The sequence below is a fragment of the Meles meles genome, chromosome 16 (genome assembly GCF_922984935.1).
Source record: "Meles meles chromosome 16, mMelMel3.1 paternal haplotype, whole genome shotgun sequence".
Classification (NCBI taxonomy): Eukaryota; Metazoa; Chordata; class Mammalia; order Carnivora; family Mustelidae; genus Meles; species Meles meles.
Window position 1 is genome coordinate 32331679 of NC_060081.1, and position 15490 is coordinate 32347168.

The 15490-nt window shown below is 52.2% G+C and overlaps 1 pseudogene; it reads left to right on the plus strand.

Moving 5' to 3' along the window:
• The first annotated feature begins 8162 nt into the window (after positions 1–8162).
• Positions 8163–10856, plus strand: LOC123927149 (annotated as a pseudogene).
• The last annotated feature ends 4634 nt before the right edge of the window (positions 10857–15490 follow it).

Sequence of the window (15490 nt, forward strand, 5' to 3'; positions counted from 1 at the left end):
GAGAGATCTGGCACTGGTCCAGCTGCCAGCTTCACTGTGGCCGTAAAATGTCATTTAGTTTTTAATATTCCCAGTTTGGAAACTCTGAAGGGGAATCAGTCACCACTCCCAGAGATAAAACATGCAGTGGCTAAGAATACTCAGCATTTCAGAAAACTGATAATCATCATTAATGTTCATGGGCTCACGGCACCGCACACCATCCTCGATCAGACCCAATGGTGAGTGTGACTCCACCTCCTTTCCCAGATGAGAACTAGGGAGCTCAGGGAGCGGGAGTGACTTGCTCAAAGGCACACAGCTCAGGGCTCAGTGGGGGATCTAAACCATCTAAGTCCTGGGAACAGCCAGCTGTATCTCAGCAGAGCTTGCTCTATACTGAGACAGACGAGTTGGAGTTGTAGGAAAGCCCAGTGACACTTTAATGCCTTTCCTGTAAGTTATTAGGGAAAAAAAGAATATCTTTTGACCATCCATCCACCCACCCATCCATCCACCCATCCGTCTATCCACTCACCCATCGTTTTATCCATTCATCCTTTTGTCCATGCATCCACCCATCCATCCATCTATCTGCTCCTCCCCCCATCCACCCATCCATCCATGCATTCATACATCCATCTCTTCATTTACCTACTCATCCATCTGTCCATCTGTCCATTTACCATCCCTCCTTCTTAGTTATTGGGGATTCCGTGACCAATGGAGCCGATGAGGTCCCTGCTTTCATGGATCTGAAGTTCTTCTTCACCATCCTGTGCTGTCATCAAAACGGGGAGCCATGTCATGTCCTCATGAAGACTCCTGCCTCCCCACCTTTGGGCTCTAGTAGTGAGTCTGATTTTCGAGCTGCATTAGTCACGCCCTCATGCAAGGAAAAGCTGCATTTGTAGATGTGAAGACCTCAGCAGAGGCCATGCCTGGATAACTGCCAGCACAGCCTCTCGCCTTCTTTACTCTAGTTTTTAGACAGGCAGTGTTTCCGTGCGGCCAGGCGGCCCAGCTGCAACATGGAGGCTCCGCCGTCAGCTGGGCTACACTGTGTCACCTGCTTCAGAGATGCCACCGCAGCCATGTCTCAGACGTGGCCCATCGCATGCTCTGCGGCCACACTGACAGCCCATTTCATTGAGCTCTGATGCAGAGCAAGCTTGGAGTTCAAACAAATAAAAATAAAAATGAACCCTGAGTGCCAGAAGGGAGGGAGTATGTGCATGTTGGGGGATGTGTGGGGACAGACAGGGGTCCGCGCCGTGGGCGGACCAGAGCAGGCAGCCCGCGGGTGTGCATGGATTGGAGAGAAGCATCAGTGCCCACAGGATGAGGCCGTCAGCACACTCCCTCCTCTGCATGGTCGCGCAGGGAGACCAGGCACAGGGTCACGTCTCAGTACGGGACCGTGGGTCCATCTCTTCACCTCTCCGAGCCTCCCACCTCATCTAGAAAGACGGGATGCAGTCTCCCAGCCCTCGGAGCACAGGGGCCTGCCTATGGCCGAGCCTTGCTAGGTCTCTCCTTTCACTCCGCCCAGCAGAGCCGGTGAAGGATGCCTTTTGGCCACTGATCTAATTCGCCCTTGCCTGCAGACAGCGGCCCTTTCTGTCGTGGGGCGGCCCCGTGTCTGGTTCATTGCGTAATCCTGCTAGGTAGGTGAATGTCTCTGTCTTCACTCTAGTCTACACTGAGACAAACTGAGGGGAGTCTCAGTGAATGCTGATAGGAAAATCTGGGTCCCCCGGGCCTGACCCAGGATGGCCAGGGCTGGCTCCTGACTGCTCCCCAGAGACAACTGTGCAGTCTGTCCCCAGTGGTGCGGTCAGGAATGGGCACAACACACATCTCTAGTGACAGGCGGGGACTTGAGAGTGACCATAGAAATTCGCAAATGCTGTAGATGAGCCTCCTTCCCAGCGAGCTGGTTTTTGACATTTGCAAGCACCCCCCTGGCTTGGACTCCTAAAGTCTAGATTCCTTAGCAAAGCATTCGAGGCCCCTCCTGTTTTCCTAACTCAGCTCAAGGTGACTTAAAGAGAAGAAAGAAAAGAGGGCTACAGAGGGGATTGACTGGCTCCCATACCTGGAGCCCCCGTGGTAGGTCATGGTAGAGATGTGCCCAGGTACTCCGACTGTGTCCTCAGACTTGGCTGGCTCCGTCCCCCAGCCTTGTCTGCTCCAACATTGCCCGCAGCATCAGCAAACCCAGGGAAATGGCTTTTCTTCTCTGGGAGCTTTAGCCAGAGCTGTGGGGCTACATCTCATGGCCTTGATCTATCTCTCTTTTCCCCTTGAACTAATCGATCTGGATGGAATGTTCTGGGTGGCCAGGCCTGCGCCCTGGCTGGGGGCAGAGGCAATCCCGCCAAGTCTCCGGGGCCAGGGCAGAGGGAGGTTTGGGCCTGACTCTAGAGGAAGGGGTGTGCGTGCAGGGCGGGCCAGACCCCGGGTCGACTGCGTTTCTCCCTGCTGTGTCTTTCTCATCCGTTCTCCTTTCTGTGCTCCTGGCTGTTTGTCTCTACGTGACGTCTGTGCAGGACGCCCATCTCTGTTGGCTATAATTTTAAACCACCATTCTCAAGCGCCTTCCCCATCTCTCCTTTGCCTCTGAGCCCTCTGCCTCCTTCCCCTGCACCCCCTTGTACATTCCCCCTTCACACACACCCCCCCACCTTCTGCTGGACGGAAGCAGCTGCAGGTCATGGCAGTGCCCCCTGCCTCCCCCAGCTGCCAGCATGGGCTGTCGTCCTGGGCGAGGGCGTAAGTGGGAGAGAGAGCACGACACCTGCTCTCTGTGCTCCAAGGCGGAACCTGGACTGGGAGAGAGATGGCCGCTCCTCGCTCTCCTGGCCAGTGACCTGGGGCTGTGACCTCACCTGTAGGCAGGTGCAGATCCCAGTGCCACGGTGGGGATCGAATGGAGCCTGACACCCCTGCACAGTGGCGGAGCCCAGATCACGCCCGTCACTGCCGCAATGACAGGACTTATGAGAGATCACGGCCTGGCACCTGGTAGGCACCGAGGTGGTCATGATGGCCTGCCTCCCCGCCCCAGCGACTGCCTGCCACGGGTTGTCACCAAGCCCACTCATCGTGAAAGGTGTCTCCTGGTGCCACATCTTTCACGTTCCCAGCAGCTCCTGTGTGCATGGACTCGGGCCAGGGTGACACAGGGCACAGACAGGGCAGCATCAGCAACACACACATATGTCTGTGGTCTGGAGCCTGGAGGTCCGAGGTCATGGCCCGGACAGGTTGGTTTCCCTGAGCCCTCCCTCCTTGGCTTGTAGAGGGTGTCTTCTTCTCCCCAGTCCTCACGTGCTGGTCCCCCTGTGTGTCTCTGCCCCAGTCTCTTCTCGTAAATACACCTGTCAGACTGGATGAGGCCCACACTCGTGACCTTGTTTTAACTTAATTCTGCCTTTAAAGACCGTCTCTCCAAACACAGTCGCATTCTGAGATCCTGTGTGGCAGGGGGAGAAATCCATCACAGGAAATTGGGAAGACACAGTTGCAGCCTGTAACACTGCCCAGCAGCCTGCTGGATGCAGACCTGTCACCCAGGGGTGAAGTCCTGTGCTGCTGCGGTGGGCAACCTGGGACAGGGCCCATGCGTTCTCCCAGCCCTTGGTCAGCTTGTCGTGCTGGCTGCTTTGGCGGGGCCGTCTCAGCAGGGGTGGGGGAACCTGTGGATCCCCAGGCAGCTTGGGGTTTGGCAGAGGCCCGTGCTGCTGCTGGCAAGCAGGCTCTCAGGAAAGAGCCTTGTGCCATCCCCCGCAACTGGGGGGCTATGCTCACAGTGCCCGTCACCACGGTCTCCTGCCAGCATGGGAGAAAGGGGTGGAAGGTGCCGTCTGCTCTCAGAATTGGACTTCCAGTTACAGCCATTGTCAGTCGTGCCCTGGTGGGAGGCGAATCTGAAGCCCGTCAAGAAGCCACTTGCTGGGACACTGGGTGGCTCAGTTGGTGAAGCCTCTGCCTTCAGCTCAGGTCATAATCTCAGGGTCCTGGGATCGATTCCCGCATTGGGCTCTCTGCTCATCAGGGAGTCTGCTTCCCCCTCTGCCTGCTGCTCCCCCTGCCTGTGTTCTCTCTCTGACAAATAAATAGGTAAAATCTTAAAAAAAAAAAAAAGGAAGAAAGAAAGAAAGAAAAAAGCCGCTTGCTTTCCTCCCGCTGAAGTCAACACAGCTCCTTGGGTCAATCAGGACAAGCATCCAGGTGGCCCCCCCGCCCCATTGGTGAAGGTCTCCCTAGGGAGCGGCGATACCCATGTCCCCCTGCGCCCTGGTGCTCAGGTGTCTTTCAGCGACCGGTTCAGGTGGAGATTCCCACCTGGGTCCCTCATGGTGGTTCTGCCAGTACAACCGTAGAGGCTGGCCCTCTGCCAACCAGAGGTCTCAGGACTTCCACCGGGAAGTGGGGGCTGCTCCGTGTGCCCCTGGCAGTGGTTCTCAAGCAGGGTCTCCAGACCAGTGGCCTCGGGATCTCCCCAGGAAATGTTGGAGACTTGTCAGCCCCGTCCCAGACCTGTTGGGCCCAAGCCTCTGGGGCACAAGGATGGGAGGTAGACCTACAGAGCTCACCAGCCCCAATAGGTGCTGGCCACGGGCACCTTTAAATATTCTGGGAGCCACACTGCAAGTACCGAGAGGGGTGCCTGGGTGGCGCCGTCGGTCGAGCATCTGATTCTAGGTTTGGGACTTAGGTCCTGATCTCATGGGTCATGAGATCGAGCCCCACGTCACCATCTTCTTGAGGATTCTGCCTCTCTGCCCCTGGGCATGCGTGCTCACGCCCTCTCTCAAATAAATAAATCTTTTTCTGAAGAAGTATGAAGAAAAAGCTGAAGTGATTCTTTGAAATGGTAAATATACATGATATAAAATTTACCATCCTAACCATTTTTTTCTCATTTTATTTATTTTTTTCAGCATAACAGTATTCATTGTTTTTGCACAACACCCAGTGCTCCATGCAAAACGTGCCCTCCCTATTACCCACCACCTGTTCCCCCAACCTCCCACCCCTGACCCTTCAAAACCCTCAGGTTGTTTTTCAGAGTCCATAGTCTCTTATGGTTCGCCTCCCCTCCCCAATGTCCATAGCCCCCTCCCCCTCTCCCTGATATGAGGACATCCTAACCGTTTTTATGTCTGCAGTTCTGCGCCATCAGGAGCATTCACAGTGACACAACCGTCCCCTCCGTCCCCCTCCAGCACTCCGTCTTCCCCAAATTGTGTGATGTCCCCATTGAACACTAGTCCCTCCTTCCCTTCCCCCAGCCCCTGACAGCCACCACTCAACTTTCTGTCCCTGTGAATGTGCCGGGTCTAGGTCCATCATATAAGCAGAGGGATGCAGCGTCTGTCCCTTTGTGACCGGCTTACCCCACAGAGCGTAGTGTCCTCAGGGCTTCTGCGTGTGGTAGCAGGTGTCTGAATGTCCTTCCTTTATTGAGGCTGAGTCATAGTCTATCCCATGGTTGGACCGCATCTCCTTTACCCATTCCTGGGACGAGGGACACGCGGGTTCTTTCTGTGTCTTGGCTGCGGCAAACACGAGAGTACACACGTCTCTTTGAGTTCCTGTTTTCATTCTTGTGGACAGATGCCGAGAAGTGGGATTGCCAGATCATAGGGTATCTCTATTTTTAATCTTTTGAGGACCCTCCGTACTGTTTTACATAGTGGCTGCACCAGGGTGCCTCCCCACTCGCAGGGCACTGCATTCCCTCTTTCCAAATCCTCTCCAGCGTTTGCTATGGGTTCTCTTCTTGATGGTGGCCATTCTGCTTGGTGCGAGGTGACATCTCACTGTGGTTTTGATGTGCATTTCCCTGACGATGACATTGAGCATCTTTCCCTCAACCTGTCGGCCAGCTGCGTATCACCCTTAGAAAGACCAAGCCTCACTCATGCCTCTTGATCTGGAGGTGGGAGTGGCAGCAGGCACAAGGTTTGGGGACACACACACACACACACACATACACACACACCATCCAAGGATTTAGCCTGAACTTGGTACTCTGGGCCTAATAGGGGAAGGTCAGGAAGGAAGATGGGAAGGAGGAGAGGGAAAACAGAAACCCAGGGTGGAGGGAAGTCCAGATGAGAAATGATTCTTGGAATCAGTGCAGAAGACCAACATGGAGAAGGCGGAAGGAGGGGGTCTCACCTCCCACTTGCCAGGCTCTGGGGTCTCAATCACGTGTTGAAACCGTTTTGTGCCTGGCATGGTCGCACGCTGTGGACACCCTGTCATGCCTGCATCTTCAGCCACACAAAACCTTCTGTCACGCTAACTCTGCTTCCAGCTGGTGGGGCCTCATCTGAGCCACAGTGATGATTAACCCAGGTACCCTGGCCTCTTTGAGTACCACCGCCTCTGAGTATCTCTCCCCGCACCCTTTCCTGACCAGTTGGCCCCCAGCCCTCTGGGCACCCCAGGGAAGCTCCAGGGGTCCCTCTTTGCATGCATGCGGACGTCCCAGGCTCTGCTTTGCCCCATGAAGGGGGAAACCTGAGGTTCATTGCTCTTAACCTTTGGACACAATGACCTCTTCTCTGGAGGGCCTGGAGCTCAGAAGTGCAGAATAATACACAGTCCCAGGACAATGAGAATCCCTGAGCAGAGTGCTCTGGGACCAGGATGCAACAGGAGGCCAGAGATCAGGGTCCTCAGGGACAGCAGAGGTCAGAAGACCTGAGCCATGGCTTGATCACAAGTCCAGAACACAGAGTCCTCCCTGCGCCTCTTGCTCCATTTCACTCTTTCAACTCAGAAGGAAGGTAACAGAAGCTTTGGAGCCCCAGAGGGACACACGCTGAACTGAATATTACAGGAAAAAAAGTGCCACAGAAATAGAAATGCTGCAATGAGAATTAGAAACCAAAGTATCTGCCCTAAATACAACATTAGCCAACATTTATTTACACTGCACAATGCACTTTTCACATACGGTATCTCACTGGGTACATTCACACTAAGGAGACCATACTGACACTCTCATTTTGCAGATGGTAAAGCAGAGGCTCAGAGAAGTTAGGTCATTGCTGAAGATCACACAGTTGACAGAAAGGGGACTCACACCCAGGTTGTTACTCCAGATCTCACGAAATAGTTTAAGGATTTATGTTTGCTAAAAGAATGAAGTAACTAACAGACTGGTGCAAACTCATGACAATCCCTCACTCACACAGTGTCAGAAGATTTATAACGACATTCCCCAACATTCTCTCACTGGATCCTGCCAACAGCCCTATGAGGTTCTGGACGCTCGGATTTTGGGAAACCTGACACTTAGACGACCAATTTCTCCACGCCAGGCAGGAAGAAGAGCTAAAAACATAGGTTGCTACTCTTTAGACTCCCACCGCTATAAACCCAGCCTGCTGTCTTAACCGCTGTACTCCAGCTCTTCCCATGCCCAGACACCTAGGTGACACTCAATAAATTATTTGTTTAATAAATGAAAGAATGAATGAGAGTGAAGAGAATCAGTATCACATTATGAATGGGGAAGAGATTTAAAAGCTGACACAGTCTACAAGTAGGAGATTTTTAGAACAATTATCTGGCCACTCTGTCCCCTCCCGCAGGGGAAGTGGGATTCCTCCTTCCAACTTGGCTAATTCCACCCCGGGAGGGAGGGGCCCTCCCAGGTGCCCTAGACCCTTGCACCTGCTCCTCTCCCTATGCACGCAGCAGGCTCCTCGGAAGGAGCCGGGATCAGAGGTAAGAGGGGTCCTTGGAGGAGCCCCGGGAGAATAGGGACGGGGCAGGAGGGGGATGAGTGCAGCAAGAACCCTGGCGGGGCAGGGCTGGCCAGCACGTCCAGGTCGGGCTGCGGTGGACTGAGCCGGGCCAGCTCTGCAGAAGGCGGCGGCTAGCTAGCCTGGACAGTCACATCCCACTGCAGGGCCCGGGGGACAGCCGCACTGCCTCTGTACCAGGACTCTTACCAGCAGCCAGGCAGCGCCTGCACCGCCCCACACTCAGGGACAGACTACACGGCCCCTCCTAGCTCTGGGCCCCCCCACCCCGCAGCCCCGCGGCCCACTCCCACTCGGCCTCCACCTGCCCTCTGCCCGCAGCTCTGTCATGCGCTGCCTGCTGCACAGGGCCCGCGCCAGGATGGGGTAGGGGCAGCGCCAAGGAGCCGGGTGATGGGCCGCCCTCTGGGCACTGAGCAGCCTGCCGAGGCCTGACCTACCGCGAGGACTCGCGGACGTCGGTGTGGGCAGGGCAGAACATAGCACTGCGGACCCTGGGTGACGCTGGGGCGGGGAAGGCGTGGGGAGACCGGGGGTAGGGGGATCCGGGGCTGCTGTGGGCGGTGGGGAGCCCGGGAGAGCTGCTGCCACCCGTGCGTTCTGGGCAGTCCTGGAACCCGCCCCCAACAACTCCGGCCACCTTCAGGAGCCCCACCTGGATGTCAAGTGGATGCCCCAGTGCCTCCCAGCAGACTCAGTGGGTTCCATGGCTTCGCTGATGCCCCTCTCCCCATATTTAAGCCCTTAGGTCCTCCTGCTGGTCAGTTGGGACCTGGGCTTTGTGCAAGCAGGTGAGTAAAGGGGTAGTGGGATCAAGCAGAGCTAGTCCGTACATGGGACCTGTTAACCTATTCACTCTGGCACCCAACAGACGGGCCTCCTTCTCCTGTGAATGTGACAGTCACTCACCTCAGAACCAGCTCGGCCACTGTGTCCTGGGACATCCCAGAAGGCAACATTGTCATTGGCTACTCCATTTCCCAGCAAGTACGAATTACCCTTCTGCTCCCTCAGCCTGTGTCCTTGGAACTCTGAGCCTTCCTTCCGTTACCCCCACTGGGGACCAAAGCTCCCCTCCCCGTGGTGGGGGAATCTGGGAGCTGGTGTCCCCTGGCTCAAGCTGCCCTTGTCATCCTACTCCGTGGAGTGCTTGGATGTTTGAGTCCTGGGACTGGTGTGAGACCACCCTCCTGTCCCATCATCTCCCCGCAGCGACAGACTGGCCCTGGGCAGCTTGTGATCTGGGAGGTGAACACCACCACGTGGGCCTGTGCCCTCTGGGGACTGGCTGAAGACAGCGACTACACGATGCAGGTTCGGAGCATCGGCCTTTGGGGAGAGAGCCCCCCAAGGCCTCGGGTGCACTTCTGAACTCTCAAGGGTTCTGACCGGCTACCCTCCAACAGCTCAAGCCCAGGTGAGAGGCTCAGCTATCCTCCACTCCCAAAAGCTTTGGATTCTCTGGCTTTTTACCTGCCCTTTAGCCTCTTGTTTACTTCCCCCCAAACAAGCCAGTCTAGCTTAGATGAATAAAAGGCTGACTTAATTCATCATACTGCCAAGAAACGAAGGAATAAGGTTGGCAGGGGACTGGGTATAAACAGGCTGATAATGAATTGTTTGGGAGAAGGGCTTTTAAGCTTCCTTTTCCCCACCGTCTGTTCCTAGCCGCCGCAGTCTGTGTGAATACTTGCCCGCAACGGTCCTGCTTTTTTGGTCTCTAACTACCTGTCCACCTTCCTAGAGAGGGGCTCGCAGGGGCAACCCTGCCCCCAGACTCTCCATCCTTACGGGTCTGCATAGAAGAGCTCTGTGGCCGCTCCCCATAACCTGGAGTCTATCTCTTTCTTCTCAGGTGACATCACAGTGGAGGGTCTGGATGGACAGCGACCACTGCAGACAGGGGAAGTGGTTATTGTGGTGGTGTTGCTCATGTGGGCCAGTGAGTGAGCAGCTGCACGGGGCACCAAGGATTGGGGGAGTGGGGGCTCAGTGAGGGTGGGAGGTGGTGAAGGCTGTCAGGGGAAAAGGCAGGGAGGGAAATGCAGGGGAGATGCTTAGTTGAGGGTGCGCAGAAGTTTGAGGAGAGGAAGGCTAAGAGGGTGGTGCTCGCATATGAGCACCCGAAATTCAAGGGTTTTCTTCTCAGATTTTCTAGAAACCGTGTGGGTATCTCACTGCCCTTCAAGGCTGTGAGTGGGGAGGTCAAGATCAAGGTGCAGATTGTATTGTTGTGTCTCAGCTGTAATTGGGCTCTTCTGCTGTCAGTATGATATCATCAAGGACAACGACTCCAACAACAACCCCAAGGAGAAGGGGAAGGGGCCAGAACAGAGTCCTCAGGGAAGACCAGTGGGGACGAGACAGGTAATATGATGTGGGGCCAGTGAGGGAGGGAAGGGTGATTTCGCTTCTAGAAGCAGTCAGGGAAAGGGAGAAGGCCAAAGAGGGGCAGGAAGAGAAAGGAAATGGATATTTGGGATGAAGGAGGCTCTTACCTTCCTGACATGAGACTCAAGCCATTTTTTTTCAAAACAGAAAAAGTCACCATCCATCAAGACCATTGATGTATGAGTGAAGAAACCGAACTCGAAAACAGATGCACTAACAACCTGGGGATGGGGATAGGGTCAGGGAGAGCCTCAGTTGGTGATCTGCCCAAGACTGAAGGATCCCATAATCTCTTAGAGGGTAATGACACTCCCACAATCTCAGGCCTGGTACCCATCCTCTTTCCACTGTGAGCAGGGCCAGAAGGTAGGTCTCTTAGGGGCTGTGCCCCTGGACCTGGGGAATGGCTATCAGATGGGATATGTCCTTCCATCCCCCAGGTCAAGGGGAGAGACACCTGTTCAACTGTATCCCACTAAGTCCCAGATGGGGCCCCCATCGCACCTGCATCAGGTCTCTCGGCATCCCCAGCTGCCCCCACATCTTGCCTCTGGGTCTCAGAGAGGGGTGTTTCTTGGGGTTCTCCACCTCCCCCAGCAACTCAAAGGAATTGTCTGGGTCTGGGGCAGATGCTGCACTGCACTACTCCAATGTCTTCCACGGAGCCTCAGGTGCTCCCCCTCTCACCTGGTAGCCCCCCTCCCCCAGCTGCTGCTGGTGACCTCACCCCTTGGACATTTTTCCAATAAACGTTCTTGGACAAACTGGAGATGACTGTATGGGACACTGTATAGTATGCTGAAGACACTTCCCCACTGTCTCTCCCCTGACCACAAGGGCCTCTCACACCACCACCAACTCCACAGGAACACTCTCATTGTTTTAAGGCATTTGTTTTGATTCTATAACCTGGAATGGGTGGGGAGAGGACAGAAATGGGTATAGAAAACTAGAGCCCTAATTCCTTTTGTTTTGTTCAGTGAGAAGGGCGGAGAAGGAAAAGAAGGGGCGGGGGGATATAAATTCTCCTGCATCCGTGGAAACGAAGGTTATACCACACGAGAGGGGCCGGTAACCTTTTCAAGTTCACTGCCCACATTGACACCCAAGCTTTTCACCATTTATTCCTCTGACTCCTCCATCAACCTCAGTTAATTTCCAGAAAAGGACTGAGTGGTGTTTGGGACAAATCAAAGAGCAGCTCCACTAATGGAACCTTCAGTCCACGTGCTCCTACCCTGTGCCTCCTGTACTTAGAGTCTTCCCCGCCCTCACTCTTCCTTTTGTTTCTGTCTGCCTCTGTCTCTGCTGATTCGGTCAAAGTCAATAATAACTGTAAAGTGTAAGTGAGTTTATATTCACTCTCTGCCACTATATCCAGAGGAGGATTATGGAAATAAAACTGAGGGGTTGGAACTCCCCTGTCAAAAGACTTATACTTTGGGCTCTGGGGCTACTTCCTTCCTGTGAAAGTAGAGGCTTTCCTCTACTCTTTCCTAAATTCCAAGGGTGGGGAATGGTGCCAATGAGAGAAATACCTGTTGATGTTTGCAAGCACTATGGGGGAAAGGCTGCAGAACCCAGAATCTGGACATCATATGCTATACTCTCTGGAGAATCAGAGGTCTTCTCAACTTCGGATCTTTCCAGAGGAGGTGTATGAACTCTCCTTTCTGCATCTCAGTCTCTCTGGCATGTTACAAGAATTTAGGCCAGTAATTCTGAAAGGGACCCCAATCCAAATAGATCAAGAAGTCATTATCCTTTCTACTTAACCTAGCTCCAACCCCAGGTATCACAAGACTTAACTTCATCCTATCAGATAAGCCAAGTTCTCATTTGCCCTCTGCCTTGAACCACAAAAGCATCCAGATCTGGGCAGCAGTCTTTGATCCACTGCTTCCCAGTTCTGAAGTAGTACCTCTCACTGGCCACTGGCACGGAAACACTCACATCTCTGGACTCTGGACACCTCGTCTCTTGGGATGGAGGTGGCACGGGGTATAGAAGCATGGCATAGATATAGGGAGCTAGAAGTTCAGAATATAAAGGCTGTTTAAATGCATCAGCTCTGGGTTGAATCCCAGTTGCATCATTTACTGTTAGTTTGTTAAGTGACCCCTCTAATCCTGAGTCTCCTGGGATGTGAAATGGAACTAATAATGCCATCCCCTTCAAAAGGTGTCTTTGAGATTAAATGAGATAATGCATCTACAACCTTTTGCCCAGTACCTGGCAGAGGCATACTGAGTATTCAGTTAGCTATCATGATTAGCCTCGTGATACCCCGTGCAAATCATATAGCCTATTTCGGTTAAAACCGGCCCGCTGCAAAACGTGTGAAAGCAACCGCCCTGCCTTCCTCCAGGGTTGTAAGGATTAAAAGAAGTATTCGGCCACACTTTACTCACAATCACGGTGTGAGAAAGACCGCCATTACCTAGGTAGGACCTGGAGTATGTGGAGGGCTTGTGGGCGTGGCTTGAGCTTGAGTTTGCAAGCAAGGACAGGATTGGTTGAAGAGAGGACTCGAGTCCTCTCGGGGTCCCGCCCTAGACCTCACTGCGCCTGCGCACCTTCTGTTTGCTTCAAGGCGAAGCTAGGTGGGGACCTGGTGAAGAGTGTTCGGCTCTCTTAGCATCTGCGTCAGCGGCAGTCTCTGAGACTGCGTGGCGGGTTGTCCAGGTAACGACGGGAGTTGTCGCTGACTGGTGGCATCAGAGAGACAGGTGTTCTTCAGGCAGTTGAAGCATCTGAGGACCCTGCTGAGCCCTCAGGTGAGGAGTTGCATGCCTCCTCCTTCCCTCGCCAGCCTTAACGTTCCCAGAGAAGTGGGGGAACTGAAATCTCACCATGCTGAGCGCCTACTGTATGCGGAATCTCTGCTCGGTAGGCAGTGTGCGGTAGTCAAGACGGACCACTAACTTCGGTAGCTTTCATTCCTTTTCATTTGACCTCAGTTGTGTACGAGGCCCCGTGCTGGGCGCACGTGTAAACAACGAACCTAAGTCTGCGCCCGGATAAACAAGCGCTTTAGGTAAAAGCCCCAAAGACGGAGTGCGGAAGACCTCACGTGCGCTCTGTTGATGAAGATCTCAGATTCAGAAAAGGATGGGCACCGGGAGAGGAACCATGCTAAAGAAAGGCTGGGTTTTGGAGCTAGGAGACCAGCATTCAAGTCCTAGTGCCAGCTCCACTTTAAATAAATGGTCCAATCGCGCTGACTTCAAGCCCTCGGCACACAGTCTCTGAGGCCCACCCAACTACTCCATTTGGAAAATGGGAGTAACAATAATAGCAGCCTGAGGGGGTTTGGAGGAAGAGTTAAGGAAAGTCATGTGCCCATAGCCTTATCAAACTAAAAAACCCTGTAGAAACTGATAGACGAGAGAGAACATTCAAAATTCAAAGGATAGACTCATACAAAGCTAATGATAGTATCTGCCATCAGTGAATGTTTCCTATGTAGCAAGACAGCATAATTTAAGGAGTTAGGATTGTGGTTTGTGGAGTCAGACATACGTGGATTTAAATCTTGGTTCCATCCCCTTATAAACTGTGTATGTCAATTTGAGCAAATTACTTAACTTTTCTGAACCTCAGTTTCCCCATCTGTAAAATAGGCATAATCATATCTGTCTCAGCATTATGAAGTAAAAGGACAATGCATATTGAGCATGGATCAAAATGTCTAGTCTATGGTAAGATCTTGTTAAAGGTTGGTTGTTATTATTCTACTCCCTGCCCCCATTTAATCCTCACCACAGTGCTGTGAGGTATGAGGAAGGCTTCACAGCGAATGTGGTATTAGGAGAATAGAGGGAAATTAGAACAAAAGAGAGAAGTGCTCATTGCTCAGGACACTGCCCCCGAAATTGTAATTTAAAAATTCCTTTACCCTAATGGAATAATTGGAAGTGAAAATCCCCTTCAATCTTTCAAAATAAGATGTCATGTTGCAGGGTAGGGCAAACGCCCAGGATTGGCAAAATGATGAGGGAAGATGATGAGCAAGGAAAATGAGGAACCTCAGCCTTTCGAACCTAATTCAATCAAGCGGTGGGGGAGGGTAAAGGTGGTGGTGTGGCTGTTTTCTGACTCTGAGGATTTTGATGGAGGGAAGAAAAAAATAGGCCTTTTAAACCTGGGACTTTGGAGGTAGGTGGGTTAGGAGTGAAAAGTAACAAAGTTTCAAACCAGAGCTCTGGAGCCCAAGTATTAATCACACTATTGGAGCAGAAGCTGAATGTTTTATTTCAAGGAGGGAAGTCCTTAGTTCAGAACCGTTGAGGACCAGGTGGTGGACAGATGTGGAAGAGAATAATTGACTGGGAGATGATCACTTCAAAACTGGACTTCTGAGCAGTGCATAGTTTGGGGGGGGGGATTAAAAAAAAAAAAACTAAGCTGGTGGCTTTTCATCCTAAATCTCAACTCTGATTGTTTAACTCCCCATTCCAGAACTTTCCCTGTCTTTGTCCTACCAAATAAGCCCAAACTCCTTGGCCAAATTCCAAAGTTTTTTTTTTTTGTGCTGGCCTCACTGTTTTTCCTGTCTTCCTTCTTCTGTTCTATTTGTAAGATAGTTTAAGCTAAATTAAATTACTGTCTCTTAATGAGATTTGCCTTTGCTCCTATCATTCCTTCTACTTCAGATAACTTCCCCCATTTAACTACATCCAATTCTTCAAACCTTAAAGTTGGGTCATTTAAACATAAAACGATTTCAGACTTCTCCAAACTATCATGGCTTTGTACATGCCTTTCTAATGGGATTTTTTCTGTTTTGCACCATGTTATTAGCCTGGGGGCAGGGACTGTATTTTGCTCTTTGTCTTCCTCTGAGCCCCTGGCTACATGCCTTTCTCAGTAAGGTACTCAAAAAATATTGAATGAGGAGTGCCTGGGTGGCTAAATCATTAAGTGTCTTCAGCAAGGTCATAATCCAGGGTCGTGGGATTGAGCCCCACATTGGGCTCCCTGCTCACTGGGAAGCCTGCTTCTCCCTCTCCCACTCCCCCTGCTTGTGTTCCCTCTCTCGCTGTGTCTCTGTCAAATAAATAAAACCTTTAAAAAATAATATTGAATGAAAAAAAAATGTGTATATTGAATGAATGGCCAAAGACCAGAACCTATTAAAAAAGAAAAACTTATCAGACCAAATGAATTTATTTCAGTTGAGCTATGAAGGAGCAAGACCATTGCAGGGGCACATTGGTACAGTTGATACTGTGTGTCACCTCAAAGTGTATTTGCATTATGGGTTTCTAAAGCACCTTGTTCTCCTGGGCCAGGGGTTTTATAGCCTTGGAGACCAAGATGCATCTTTT